At 37.2% G+C, this 13,738-nt stretch overlaps 1 long non-coding RNA gene across 1 annotated transcript; it reads right to left on the bottom strand.

Moving 5' to 3' along the window:
• Positions 1-6,150: 6,150 nt before the first annotated feature.
• On the bottom strand, positions 6,151-8,388 carry LOC130135741 (uncharacterized). Its single transcript, XR_008814988.1, has 2 exons — positions 6,770-8,388; positions 6,151-6,687 (listed from the first exon to the last, which is right to left on the bottom strand). It is a non-coding gene; the product is annotated as an uncharacterized LOC130135741 (long non-coding RNA).
• Between the last annotated feature and the right edge of the window lie 5,350 nt (positions 8,389-13,738).

Below are 13,738 nucleotides of genomic sequence, written 5' to 3'. Positions count from 1 at the left end.
CCGCGTGTCAGCCCACGCTAGACCAAGCCAAGTGGGCCGACGAGCATTTTTGTACGGACGGGAGCAATGTTATTTTTGTTAAAAAATCCGAAGTATGACATTTCTTTTATTAAATAGGATGATTTGTGGTAACTTTTAATTGTTAAGGCGTCGACCCATCTTCCATTACCTCTAGAAACTATTTACATATATCTATTCTGTGTGCATGTGTAAAGGAGCAACCATTTATTCTTCTTTCTCGCTGTACATATGTCTATCTATCAAGGATGCTGGAACTATTAAGACTCACATGCTAATGAGTTTACTAAAAGATGTGGCGCATATTTTAGTAGTAAACCGATTAACCGTACAAGTCTTAGCATCTCTAGTAGTACTCTTTATATATTTGACGAAACCTATGGTACAAGATACATTATTCCGAATAAATTTTCCTTTAAAAAAGATGATCTCACTTTTAGGGTCAAATATCCTTGATTGACATTTGGTGGTATTTACAATCCAAATTCGTCATTCTAAGGCTCCGTTTATTTCGGAAAAATGAATGATTTGTAAAATATTTTCCTAAAAATAATCGCTTGTAACACCTGAAATAATTAGTCAATCGAAAATGGTTGCATTATCGACAAAAATTTATGTCTAAATATTTTCGTAGATAATGAAAATATTTTTCGTTCATTTATTTTTGTAAACGATACAAATTATTTTTTTTACGAAATGTTCTTCAAATTATTCATTTCCGCTAAACAAAAGGAGCCTAAATCTAAATTACTTTATCAATGTTGACTTTACTTGAAGTGATGAAAAGGCACACTAAATATTCTAAGGGTTTTATTGACGAGAGCCTCCTCATCAGCATTCGTAACAAAGAAAAGTTTTGATTTTCAGTACACCAATTACACACAACACGAGAGAAATAATGCATTGGAAATCACAAACTTTTTGTATATTTGTATTTTTTTTTTTGGTCGCTATATTCGTATTTAACAAGTTCCATGGATCTTGTTAAGAAAATCAACATCGGAGTGGACTGAAATAGCATAATGAAAACTTGATGGAGACATACATGAGACCCTCGAATCACAATGGCTATTTCAATGAAGAAAGATGTCTATTTCCTTTTTTCTTACTAGAAGAGAAAAATAGTTCGATATATCTATGTATGTGTGGGTGAGCTTCTCGTGTAGGAGACCAGACATTCTGCGCACGCGATCGCGCACATAGCTTTGAAGGGAAGGAGGTCGGTTTTGCCTTGCTACGTGATATTTGCCCAAAAACTAGGGTTTCCACATAAGTTATTAGTGTTTAATTCAACATGTACAAGAAATCATTAATCCCACAGCTTTAACTTTTGACATTTAGGCTGTGTTTAGTAGTCTGAATTTTTAGTCAGGATATAGTTAGATATGGTAGCATATGAAATTCAGGGATTTTGCTATATCCTATCCATTGTTTAGTGAATTGCAATAATAAAGTCGGATATTTTCATATTTTATCATGTTTGTTATTTGGGAGGAATTGCATATCAATATAAATGATAAAATTTCCTTATATGTTGTTCACAAAAAAAAATATGGTAGTCAGGATATAGTTAGATATGGTAGCATATGAAATTCAGGGATTTTGCTATATCCTATCCATTGTTTAGTGAATCGCAATAATAAAATCGGATATTTTTATATTTTATCCTGTTCGTTATTTGGTATTTTATCCTGTTCGTTATTTGGGAGGAATTGCATATCAATATAAATGATAAAATTTCCTTATATGTTGTTCACAAAAAAAAATACCGCTTACCTCCAAATCCAATAGAGAGGAAGGAAAAACAACTCCGAAATCTAATTAGATTAGAAAATTTGCATATAAATTGTTGTGGAAGTAAGAGATTGAACGGAAAGATAGACACAAGGAAATAGATTGAACACTAGATTTACATGATTTGTCAAGGTAACCTATGTTCACGGGAGAGCAGTAAAAAATTTCACTGTAAATCAAGCGATACAACAAAAATTATAACCATGCTCGAGTCACTCAAACTCTTAGTATTTTATAACTCTCAATTACACCCAATAATTCATACAGTGTTTAACCCCATATTTTCTCACAAAAAAAATTTTCAATCTCACAAAAAAATTAACGAATCTTACCATAAGATTAATTGGCCTAAACACTAATTCTTCTTGAATGTAATTCATGGGTAAACCAATCGTGGATGTTACACCATCAACATCTGCTCGCAGGTGAAACCTCAACTTCAGCGGCAAAACAAGGCATGAAGATCCACTTGTGCGTGTGTATGTGTGTATGTGAGAAGATCTCTCGCCGAATTCAAATGAAAATTGATTTCCATATCTTTTATTTATTTTTCTTTCTCTGACACAAGTGGCAACAAGTCCACACTTTCCTTTGGAAGTTTTCTTTTCACGATCAAAGTCCAACTGTGGACTCCAATGTGAAAATTTCATAGCTGACTCAATCGCCGAAGCAAATTCCGAATCTTACACAACTTTTATGCTTAGACACAATTCAATTTAGATCGAGTTTATTCAATGGGCTTAAACTCGAGATATATTTTAACATAAATTTTAAAAAAAAAGTTATTGAATGTAAGAAAGGCTTTTTCATCGGAGAAAAATAGATTTGAAAATATATTCCTCCCTCTTTAAACATCGTTCATAACATCAACAAAATTGAGCAAGACAGAGAGAGAAGATTGTATCGGTTGCACTGCTAATTTCATGGTTGATAATTTATTATCTTTTGGGGCTATGAGTAGGTGTCATTTGGAGCTTTAGAATGGTTGTTGTAGGATGGGCTGTCGTTAATGGGAGGTTTATTTTTTATTTTTTGTAAACTCATTTGATGTTGTGTCTTTTTTGTTTTTTTTTCCTTGTAAACAACAAATGAGCTCGTTACATCATTTCAGAGCCATAGTATTGGCTATGATAAGAAATGTAAATGAGTTACAACAATATTAACGAGATGGATCGACTGGAGAATGCCAGATCTAGTTAAAGAGAGAAAGTATGATCTTCATTCTCGGTATTATGAAAAGTATAGTGTTTCGACTCTCTTGCCGCATTTGTAAAGTTTTGATGTGAACCAAAGAGCTACAGATGAGGAGGAGCTTCAACTCTCTTGTTGTTTCTTCGACACGAATTAAAGAGCTAAGGAGGAGAAGGTACTTCCACTCTCTCGCCACTTATGTGAAATTTCGATGTCAACTAGAGAATTGCAGAGGAGCCGTGAAGCTTCAACATGAACCAAAACTACGGAGAAGAAGGAGAACGAGAGGATAGTTCTTTTCAGAAAATAGCTTTTATACCATGTACATAATAACTTCCTATTTACCTTTATTCCACCCCCACATGAATTATTTTCTCCAAGTTATATCCCTCTTATAACGAACATTCATCTTGTTTTGAACAACAACCAAATACAGGATATGATAAATTATCCCTGCTTTTATCCGGTCTGCCAAACGTAACTTTAGAGTACAAACATTCAAATCTCGATAAAAATCAATATAGAGCCTATCAAGAGCGACAGAGCTTTAGGCATAAGCCACCCCAAAATCACCAGGAGGAAGCCAGACAAAATTTTCCCCGTGTAAACGGACAAGAAACAGACGAATGATGGAACGTGCACGAACACTTTTCATGTGAAAGCTGCAAAGCGCATGGCATTATTACTTCGAACCGATCAGCATATCGATCCAACACACACAACTCCAAGGCAGAGCAAGCTTCATAAGCTCCCAAGATTGATGAATAAAAACTTGGTTTCATTCTGACTAGACCAGAAACCCTATCATGGTGTAATAATTTCTGCGCACGGATCATGAAAGACTCACTTTAAACCTCTCAGAATGGCTCAAGACTCTCTCTCTCTATCTCTCAACCAAAAAACCAAAAGAAAGAAACTCCTGGAATTCGAATATTGAAGAGGGTATATGACGGGTACTTTTTGCTACCTGTGAGTGTTCTTCCCTACAGAAGGATAAGGTAGAATAGGAAGGAATCTGCTTTCCTTAGACAACCCGAGTACAATCGAAAACAGCATCTCAATTGGGCTTTGGCATACTGTCATTAGGACCCCCACTCTAGCTCGTACTCCTCTTCTCCTCTCTCCTTTTCATCTTTTCTTCCTATTTGAATTCTGTACTTACTAAATTGGAAATCGAAAAAAAAATGAAGGGAAAAAAGAAAAGTAGAGAATTGACACATGAAATATCGTATTATCCGGTTGAGATGGGAGAGAGGTGTCCAAATGGGCGGAAGTGGTCCCCCACCAAAAAGACAGGAATAGAAAAAGGGAAAGAAAAAAGGAAAAATGGGGATCATAGTTCCTTTTCTTTAAGCCTGACCCCAGTGTCCTTTTTGACCTGACTTTGACCGTATAACATATTCCCTATGACCCAATCACAGAAAAGAGAGACAGGTGTGGTCCCCCTTTTTTGTGCAGCCCAAGATTCCCCAGTGCCTATCATCATCGTCATCCTCCTCTCCCCCCCTCCCTCTCTCTCTCTCTCTCTTGATATTTTTGGATTTTCTTCATCTTTTTTTTTCTTTTTTTTATTCTACTTTCTCCAGAATCCAATTCCTCTCTTTCCTTTCTCCCATCTAGCCTGACCAGATGGGTTCTTGTCTTGTGACTTGGGTCTGTGTCTACTTGTGTCTAGAGAGAGGGAGGGAAGGAGGGAGGGTTCATGTGCCCTAGAGGAGCCTCATCAGGATAACCCTAACTAGCTAAGTCCATCATTATGTTCTTTGCTTTTTGTCAATTTGTTGTCTAATTTGTCGAACCTTAAGAAAGGAGATGGGACTCTTCCTTTCTGTTTTTTCGCCCTTGGGGGTGAATAATGAAGCAAGAGATGGGACATTTTGAGCTTTCTTCTTGCTAACGATTTTCACAAAAGTACTACTGACTTCCGATTACTTTTTGGAACCGTCGTTATGAAATTCGAATAACTTGTCCGTCCTGTTCTGACTCTACGTCAGCAATAATCAGAATTCGATTCGTAGAAACCTAAACTTCTCAAGTGACCGATTCATTTGGTGATCACGTGACTAGCTATATACATGACCTCAAAACACATTGTCAAAAGCATATTTTGTAAATGCCACAAATCCAAACAGATATGGCCGCGTTTTGTCTCTAGAAAATCCAACACGAGTGTCCTTTGTCATACTAAAGGTGCCACAAAGCTTAAGTAAAATTGGAAATCAATCAAAAATTTCAAGATAGAAACGGAATTCTCCAAGTTCATAATGAAATTTTGAAAAGAAACCCTCGTAAGGTATAAATTTCTAAGTGTTAGTATTTGTACTTTGTACATGATAATGTCAAAGGATCCCGAGTCTTCCCGTGGTTATTAATCTTCTAATCCCACGTAAGAACGGGTAACTATCGTCTACCTAACCAGGTTATGGTTCTAAAGGATTTTGCTTAAAATTTGTTGTTAACTAAGAAATCACTACATTTATTGAAGCGAAACATGATATTTTCCTCCTCAATTGGATTCACTAGCTCAATTAGGCAACGTCCAACGCCCATATGATGATCAGCATGGCAATTTAATGATACAAAGATTAACAAACAAGTGCTAATAATGATGCTCCATCTCTCAGCTGATCATTGCAAAAGTAAAACCAAGCAAGTAACAAACGATATACAGGAACTCCCAGATGATAAGTTTGTATCACTTTGCCTCCTCGATGAGGCCAAAAATAGACTGGTGTGTTCTGTTTAATTATATAGTACACGTTTTCTTCTGCCAAGGGAAGGATGTTTTGGTTTGCTTCTTGTCCATGAGACAGTCTAAAGGCCCTGTCTCACGCATGCGATTTCGCTTTCCTTTGTTTCCTAGAGGGGGAAAATCGAGCAGCTGAGCATATACTAATGATTTTATAAATTAAATCCCAACTTGCATATCAGAGACCTGATTCTAAATTCATTTTCAAGCGCCAATTTGAGCTTAACACGAATATTCAATGACCGACGCATAAATGAAATAAATTTTGAGTTTGATTATAGCGAGTTGAGGTGTGGTGTGTTATGGCACATAAGATATAGCAATATTTAATAAGAAATCATCTGGAAAAACCATCTGAAGAGTGATTTCGGCATCTCCGATCAAGTCAAAGCATCACCCAAGTTCGATCTCAACCTCATCAATGGATAACATTCCAAACAAACTCAAGCCAGTTGCTTTGCCTCAAGGCCCTCAACATAATACATATTGCACAGCTTCTATTTGCAATTCGAATTACACAAAAACACCGAGTAGAATAGTAAAGAACATCGTTAGAGGTAGCATTCAATACACAAAACACTTTCCTAGCTTCTACCTAAAAAATTGTATTTCCTGTCGAGCTGATATTAGTATTAGAAGTATGAGCTGGTCCTTCAACAAAAGACAAAGCTTGATTTCATGATAATGGAACATCTAGGAGACAAGGCGTGAAGCATCAAATGGTTCTTTTGAGGAGAGAAATGATGGGGAGGGAGGTTTTCTAATGTGAGCTTTTGTAACTCCTATGTTGTCAGAAAAACGTTGCGATTTAAAAAGGAGCAACGGGAATTTTGGTTCTCCTGAGAGTTCCGAGAAGGGTATTCCTCGTTTCAAGCGTAACAGATCTTGGTTCATCATGGTCACTATTAATCCCGTCGCATATTCACGATTCGAGACTACTAATAAAAGGTAAGTAGTTCAAATCACAATCAAGAAATCTCCTGATTTAACTCTGTAAAATCGTAGAAGATCTATTACCTTTCTCAGAGACAAAGTGTCTGTTTCTGATCCCTGCAGAAATTGCAACTTCTCGCCATTGTTAAATTTGGCCTCAAGATGCCTCAAATGACCCGTGAAAAGAGTGCGATGTCAGTGCAATCCTATGCTCGATAAGTCATATCCGTGAAGGTATTGAGTTTGAACCACCATATGCTATAACCCTCCCCCGACTCCGGTTCCTCTCGGATACAAAGAAAGTGACAACTTTTTCGGACCTGCGAATAAAATTATGTACAGAAAAAAAGAACATACTGGGGAATTATATGCTTGGCTCCTCATACGCCATCCGCGGAGGCCATCGATTCTCCGATGCGCTCTCTGCACATGGCATACAGGGAGCCAGGCACATATGTACTCAAATATGTCCGCATAAACATTGTTTGTATGATCTCATGCAATTATGTAGAAAGGCCATGTTTCCTATGCAAATAATTCGTAATGTGGACTAAAAAATGAATTCAAGAATGTAACACAAGCGAAAAAGGAGAACGAAACGTCCGCAAACTGTATGCCTAACTGCAATGCCCTAGCTAGGGAGAGCTAAGCACTGAAACGACTCGGATGGAGCAAAAACTAGGGTTTCCAAGTAGAGGGTCTGCAGTAGCATGTTTCACTGAAGAAAAAGACTCGGAGATCTGAGGATTCGAGCTGACGGAAAACTGGGTCACACGATGATCAAACCAAAGGGTCCTTTTCCTTGTGGAGACTCATGAAAGGGAAGCCCTATTTAAATTGGCATGTGAAGGAGCAAAAGCCCAGAGAGGGGGGGGGGGGGGGGGGCAAAGAACAAGAGCTAACGTAATGGCCAGGAGAGGTTTGTGCTATTCTCTTGCCCTGGGGGATGAACATGAACCCTGTGTGTAGTTTTGAGAGGGAAAGCAGGAAGATGTGGGGTTGAAGTTGCACCCGAAGCTTGCCACTAAATATAGACAGCAGAGAGAGAGAGAGAGAGAGAGAGAGAGAGAGAGAGAGAGAGAGGGTCTTGGCTTAGGAAATTGCGTGGTCAGTAATCAAAACCCCACGCCTCATTTCTCTCCCCCTCTCTCTCTCTCTCTCTCTCTCTCTCTTCATCGTGTTTGAAATCTCCTTTTCTTGGGTCGTAAAGCAAAAGGTTTTGCTTTTTCTCTTCTGAAGCTCGCTTTGTCCGAAAGTGCTTGGAACACATGGATTCCCTCACGTCCCTACTCCCCCCCTCCTTTAAAGATTTTTTTCTTAGAATTCTACACGAAAAGCAAAAGAGATTGGAGATATTAAAAAAAAAAACATAATTATTATAACCCCCTACCCCCGCCTTTTTTCCTTGCCCTTTTCTTTCCACCATTTTCCCTCGCTTTATAGCTTTGCGGATTTCTTTTTATAAATTATCGCAGCGCACGCTAATGGTGAAGTAGTTCCTCCGCCCTTTTGGCCGTAGCGAATCCGATCGAATTTTGTCCATTTTTCCTTTTAGGCGCCTTAGAAAAATCCCAGCACAACTGATTCTGTGCCTACACAATCGACTTTGTCCATCGTCTTGCTCGATCCGTCGGCACAACTGTCGTGCCCACATACACTTGTATCCAGCTTTGATTTTTCCTTCTTTATAAAAGGATTTCCCACCATAAAAAAAATCAAACCATGCGCATATATAACACAGCGATGCGTTCGAGGACAAAAAGTTGGACATATTCTCGTCACTTAAATTGTTGTTGCTTACTTGTAGCGTACACTAAACACGTACGCATGGAAACATCCGCGCCGAATATCTTGATAAGCATCGAACCTTAATTGGTTTTCCAATGTTTAGGGTACGCGTGGGAAGAATGATCTCATAAATGTCAATAAATTGTTCCAAAGTTGATGGCATTTCAAGTACCCTTCTCTTAATTATAATGAGGGATATTGGTGATGTATTTAGGGTTTCCTTTGAAAGGAGTGTGCAAAGTAAAAGATTGAACATATGTAACATTAATCAAATTCTATATGCATAGGTTGCTATGCGCTCGAGACCAAATTCTTAGTTGCCAATTTTTTTTCCCACCATATGCTTTAAAATATAGTAAAAAATTCAAACTTATCAAACATTTTTTTACTTGTCTTTCACGTGGAGATGCAAAACACAATATGTCGCGGTTCATGTTGGAATTATCACGTGAACAATCGTTCTCAAGCATTTCCTTCTTCCGGAAACAAACCTCCATGTAAGTAACCGTCAATTTATGGAACTAGAAGAGGAAAAAGAAATGGACCATTTCGTTAAAATTGTAATTCACGCAACGCCTGCCTCAGAAGCAAGTTTCTCCACATTTTCCTCCCTTCTTCTTCTTCTTTTTATTTCCTTTCTTTCGATTTTATTTTGCGTCTCTTGCAAAAATCAATTTTTTCCACAGCGGACTATTGGAGCACAAAGACATGCCTCTGAGCATTCTGAACTCTGCTATATGGTTTCATCATCTCATGCTCATGCAGTGTCGCGATTCCCGTTTATAGCAGGACCAGATGCCCTTTTCAATTTTCATATTTTTCCAAACATTTACATGGTTTTCTTTACTCTGCAAATAAGCATAGGTTTTCGTAAGAGTATGGATCGAGCTGGCCAAGAGTATATATATTTCAGGGTTGATGTTATAAGTACAAATGTAATATTTGATCACTTCGTTCGGCGTATATTCTGCATTGATCTTGGATGAAATTCTTCATTTTTTTTTTGTTGTTTTTATCCTGAAGTAGATCGAAAGTGGGAGACGTTCTCGACAAATGGTCAAAATGGGTCCACGGGAAAGTGAACACCAAATCTTTTCTTGTTATTCGAGAGAGAGAAGAAAATATTAAAAATGAATACAATAAGATGGTGATCCAAAGTATAATGGCAAGTCTCGAAATATCATCCGAAAGATCAGGCTCGTATCGTCACTGCTTCAATCGTCTACTAATTAGGTGTAAAGCACATCTTTTTCTATATAATTTATGGACGGTAACCCAATCTATTGTAAGGGGGGTAGCTTCTTGATTGGAAGATTATCCCACACATCACAAAAAGAGAGAGATTAACTTGCCATTGAAGTTAAGCTGTCGAGGTCATGTTCTTTTGTGTGTGAACCAGCTAGCAAAGCAGCGATACTAATGAGGAGATATTCACGCGGAAAGTGTAAGGTTAATCGGGCTCGACGTCGTAGAAAAAACGAGTCTAATAATGTGATCTGCATACTTAACAGTAGCAGCTCTCGCAATATTCATGCAATTTCCAACTTGCAAACCGTGAATCTGGGGTGGGGCAAATAGCGTGGCATATCCACGGGGATCTTGTTTGAGATTTTTAGGTGTATTAATTGAAGATGGATTACGGTCCAATCCATATTTACCTTTTTTGTTGTAGGAGTAATCCACATGCACCAACTCAGCACAAAAACTAAAATCATTCGAGTAACCAATACATTTACCACCTAGATCTTGCTCTGTCTTTGTTTCGTCGGTATACTTTCAATTGTACGAATCATAGTATCGACATAATTGATGAACATCTATATCTGAAGCTGATTACTTCGACAGGGAGACAACTAAAATCCGGGAACTGTTGTATTTACATTGCTTTGTTCCCACCAGTTTCATTCACATGGGTGCTTGATAATCATTTTTCCGGTGGTATTATTATGTTGTCTGATGTGGCTCTCCATCCATAATTATGCTCTTGACTAATGGGGGAATTCTAATTATAGCCACTAAAGTTGCTTTTTAGTTCACCATTTGCCAGACACTGATTTGAAAGCATTAATTGTTCGGCTGAAGAGATTAATCTCAACTTATCTGCTTTCTTTCTTTTTTTTTCCTGGACTAACTGAAAAATGTCCAGACCACAACGATGCCATCTACAAAGTGCACATGATGAAGAACCAAATGCACCTAAATAGAGAATAGAGAGTCCTTTTTGAAAGTCAAAAGTGAGCAACCACCCACCAACCACTTTAAAGTGAAGAAAGATGGAAAAAGAGTCAATGGGATTGTTTTAGCAAACATGCACGATGCTTCAAGCATACAGTGGAAGTACAAGTAAAGCTTTTTAAAGTGGATTGGTTTCGATTTTAGACCTTAAATATGCTTTATTTAGTAGGGTTCGAGCAAAGTCCTCACCGAAAGTACCATGCATATTTCGGTGAAAACACACCATGCACAACAGCTAAGTATGTTAGAAACTACACCCTACTTAATAGGGTAAATTTTCTTAGACTTCTTCGAACATATTGCTTGAAAGAACATTTCTTAGATTCGATCGATAAGAGGACAATACTTATTTCCAATTCAGGCAAGAGCTATCTAGCTCTTGTCCTTCGTGCAATGATAATTTATTGGTCTGGTGATCATCACTTTTAACTAGTTCTAATAGTTGACATCGATGTAGTTTTAACTTTACAATAGTCAATCGCGATTTTTCGTGTAACAGAGGCAGGAGAGGTTCTGTCTGAATTGGCGGCAAATGTTTTTTAGTTTTTTGTAAATATTCATAGTTAACTCTATCTAGGACAACCTTACCAAAAAAAAAAAACTCTATCTAGGACAATACCGACTTAGGTTTTGGTGACATTGTGGAAATGAAAAACAAGAACCGCCATTGATTCCAAGTATAGAAATATGAATCTTGTCAACTAGTGTCCCCAGAGTACCGATAAAACATACTTGATATGAAGTATTCCGATTTTCAAAAAATTGATTAAACATGATTAAGAAAAATAGTATGGGGAAAATTGCAAAGTCACTTTAGATGGCTTGTTACGGGTGTCTAGGAGGCACTTTTCAACAAAATTCTAAAAATAACATAGGATAATGGAAAAAGTGAACCAAAGAAAGTGTCGGTAATGGTAATTAGCGAAGCTGGAAGATCCCATTTCGACAAATCGCACGACATTGAGAGATAGAGAGAGAGAGAGAGAGAGAGAGAGAGAGAGAGAGAGAGAGAGAGAGAATCCAGGTCGAGGATGGCAAAAGAAACAAAAAAACAAGAAGGCAAACAAAGAGAAAGAAATGAAGCGAAGAAAGAGTAAGGGAAGGGACAAGTGTGGGAATCTAATCTGGGTGTCAGGTTTCTCAGACACGCAGGTCTTTGGGTGTTTGCAGCCATTGCTTCTGTCTTCCTCCTCTTGCTGTTTGTATCTTGTATGCATGTGCCTCTCTCTCTCTCTCTCTCTCTCTCTCTCTCTCTCTCTCTCTCTCTCTCTCTCTCTCTCTCTCTCTCTCTCTCTCTAGAGTATATATATACTCATATTACAAACAGCTAATCTTAAGCAGAGGTTGAAACAAATCGGAACTCAAATTGGATTTTGATTGAAAACCATTTTGAAAAAGACACGACATCCACTTTTAGAATAGTTCTCCATGAATCTTTAAGGCGGTCTTAATGCCTCCATGAAAACGAAGTAAACCACATACTTGTTGGAATATTGGTTGTGCGACGAATTTGCATGTATGAATATATAAATATAAGCAATCTGATCATGTTCTGGTCATTGATTTGAGCTTTTACTCATGTCCATGAGGGTTAGAGAGTGATTTTATTGATTAGGGGTAAATATTCTTGTTAGATGAAAGGGGAAAAAAAGCATAGGATGTAGCTCATTTAGGCCTTGTTGATTAGGTTCGGATTGTTATAACTTTTCTATCTTCATTTTTCATTTAATTTGGTGATTAAAGTGGTCCGCGTGAAACGTGTCTGACAAACAATTTTTAAATAAAAATGAATGAGGTTGTTTGAATATTTAAAGTATATATAAACTGAAGAGACCTTTTGATATTTTCGTTGTCTCAAATGGAAATAAGAGAAAAAAGAAAATTTCTTTCTTATAACCATGGTGGAATATAAGTATATTTTGATTTCTAAAACGAGAACCTTCTTTTATAATTGTGGCGGAATAATGGTGTACATTTATACCTAAAATGGGTTTTTCCTTCCCACTTTTCAAATGTTATTAGGAAATCGAAAGTCGAAAAACTTTTCATCTTTCACGAAAAACAAAAACATGATGGTCTTGAGCTAATTATGACAAACCTTTTTATAATCAAAACGGAAACTTTAAAAGACATACAGGTAAGACACAGAACATACGTTGTTCTGACGCACCATTTATATCTTATTATATCAAGTTGTATCAAGAGACTTGGCGAGAATTTTTCCTCACATAAGTTAGGAAGCCATTAAAGGTGACTAAAGTTGGTAAATTAAAAAGCATAATCAAACATAAATGAGTAATTAAAATGAGAATCAGTAATCCAAAACTAGCTTGTGATTCGTAATCACTCTAATTTGAATCCTGATTTCACACAACAGTTAATAAATTTGAAGTATTGGTAAGTTATGCAATTAAAAGTCGATCAGTTAGTCCAACAACTGTAAATGGGAAAATTAAAAAAATTCATAAAGGGTTTGATAAGATACCAACAAATTACCTAGAAAAAAAGTTGCGGTTCATCTTTTTTACCAATAATTTTTTGACACTTACCGACACTCATTAAAATTTATTGACACGGATATGCATATAATATATTCTTGCTCGGAATAATGAAGCTCTGCATTGAAAGAAACTAATAATCTACAAAAGTGAGTTCGACTACTTACACCATTACAAGCAATAAAGTTTCTTCGAAATTTCCCAAATGAAATATCATCTCAAGAATTCTCCAAGTTGGAAAAATCACTAGAGAAAATCAATATTCAAGTTCTTTTCCTTTCTCCCCTTGAACATTCCCATTCTGTAGTTGCTTTGCTGGAGCTGGACTCACACCTCGTCTCTCTTGCAGAGTCTGTGACCGCCTTAATTCTCTGCTAACCACAAACCTCAAACTCTGTGCGACAGACAATAATTTTTCGCGTATGAAGCTGCTGCATCCATTGATGAGGAGTACCCATTACTTAAATTTTATCTATCTCTATGTCTTTCCTTGCAGGATCGAGCGGTCTGCATCTTTAAACATTCGCATAAT

Source organism: Syzygium oleosum, unplaced genomic scaffold, assembly GCF_021117445.2.
Source record: "Syzygium oleosum isolate NSW1041296 unplaced genomic scaffold, Sole_v2.1 Sole_v2.02, whole genome shotgun sequence".
NCBI classification, from domain to species: domain Eukaryota; kingdom Viridiplantae; phylum Streptophyta; class Magnoliopsida; order Myrtales; family Myrtaceae; genus Syzygium; species Syzygium oleosum.
The sequence above is the reverse complement of the archived record's forward strand: the minus strand, read 5'-3'. Positions and strand labels throughout refer to the sequence as shown.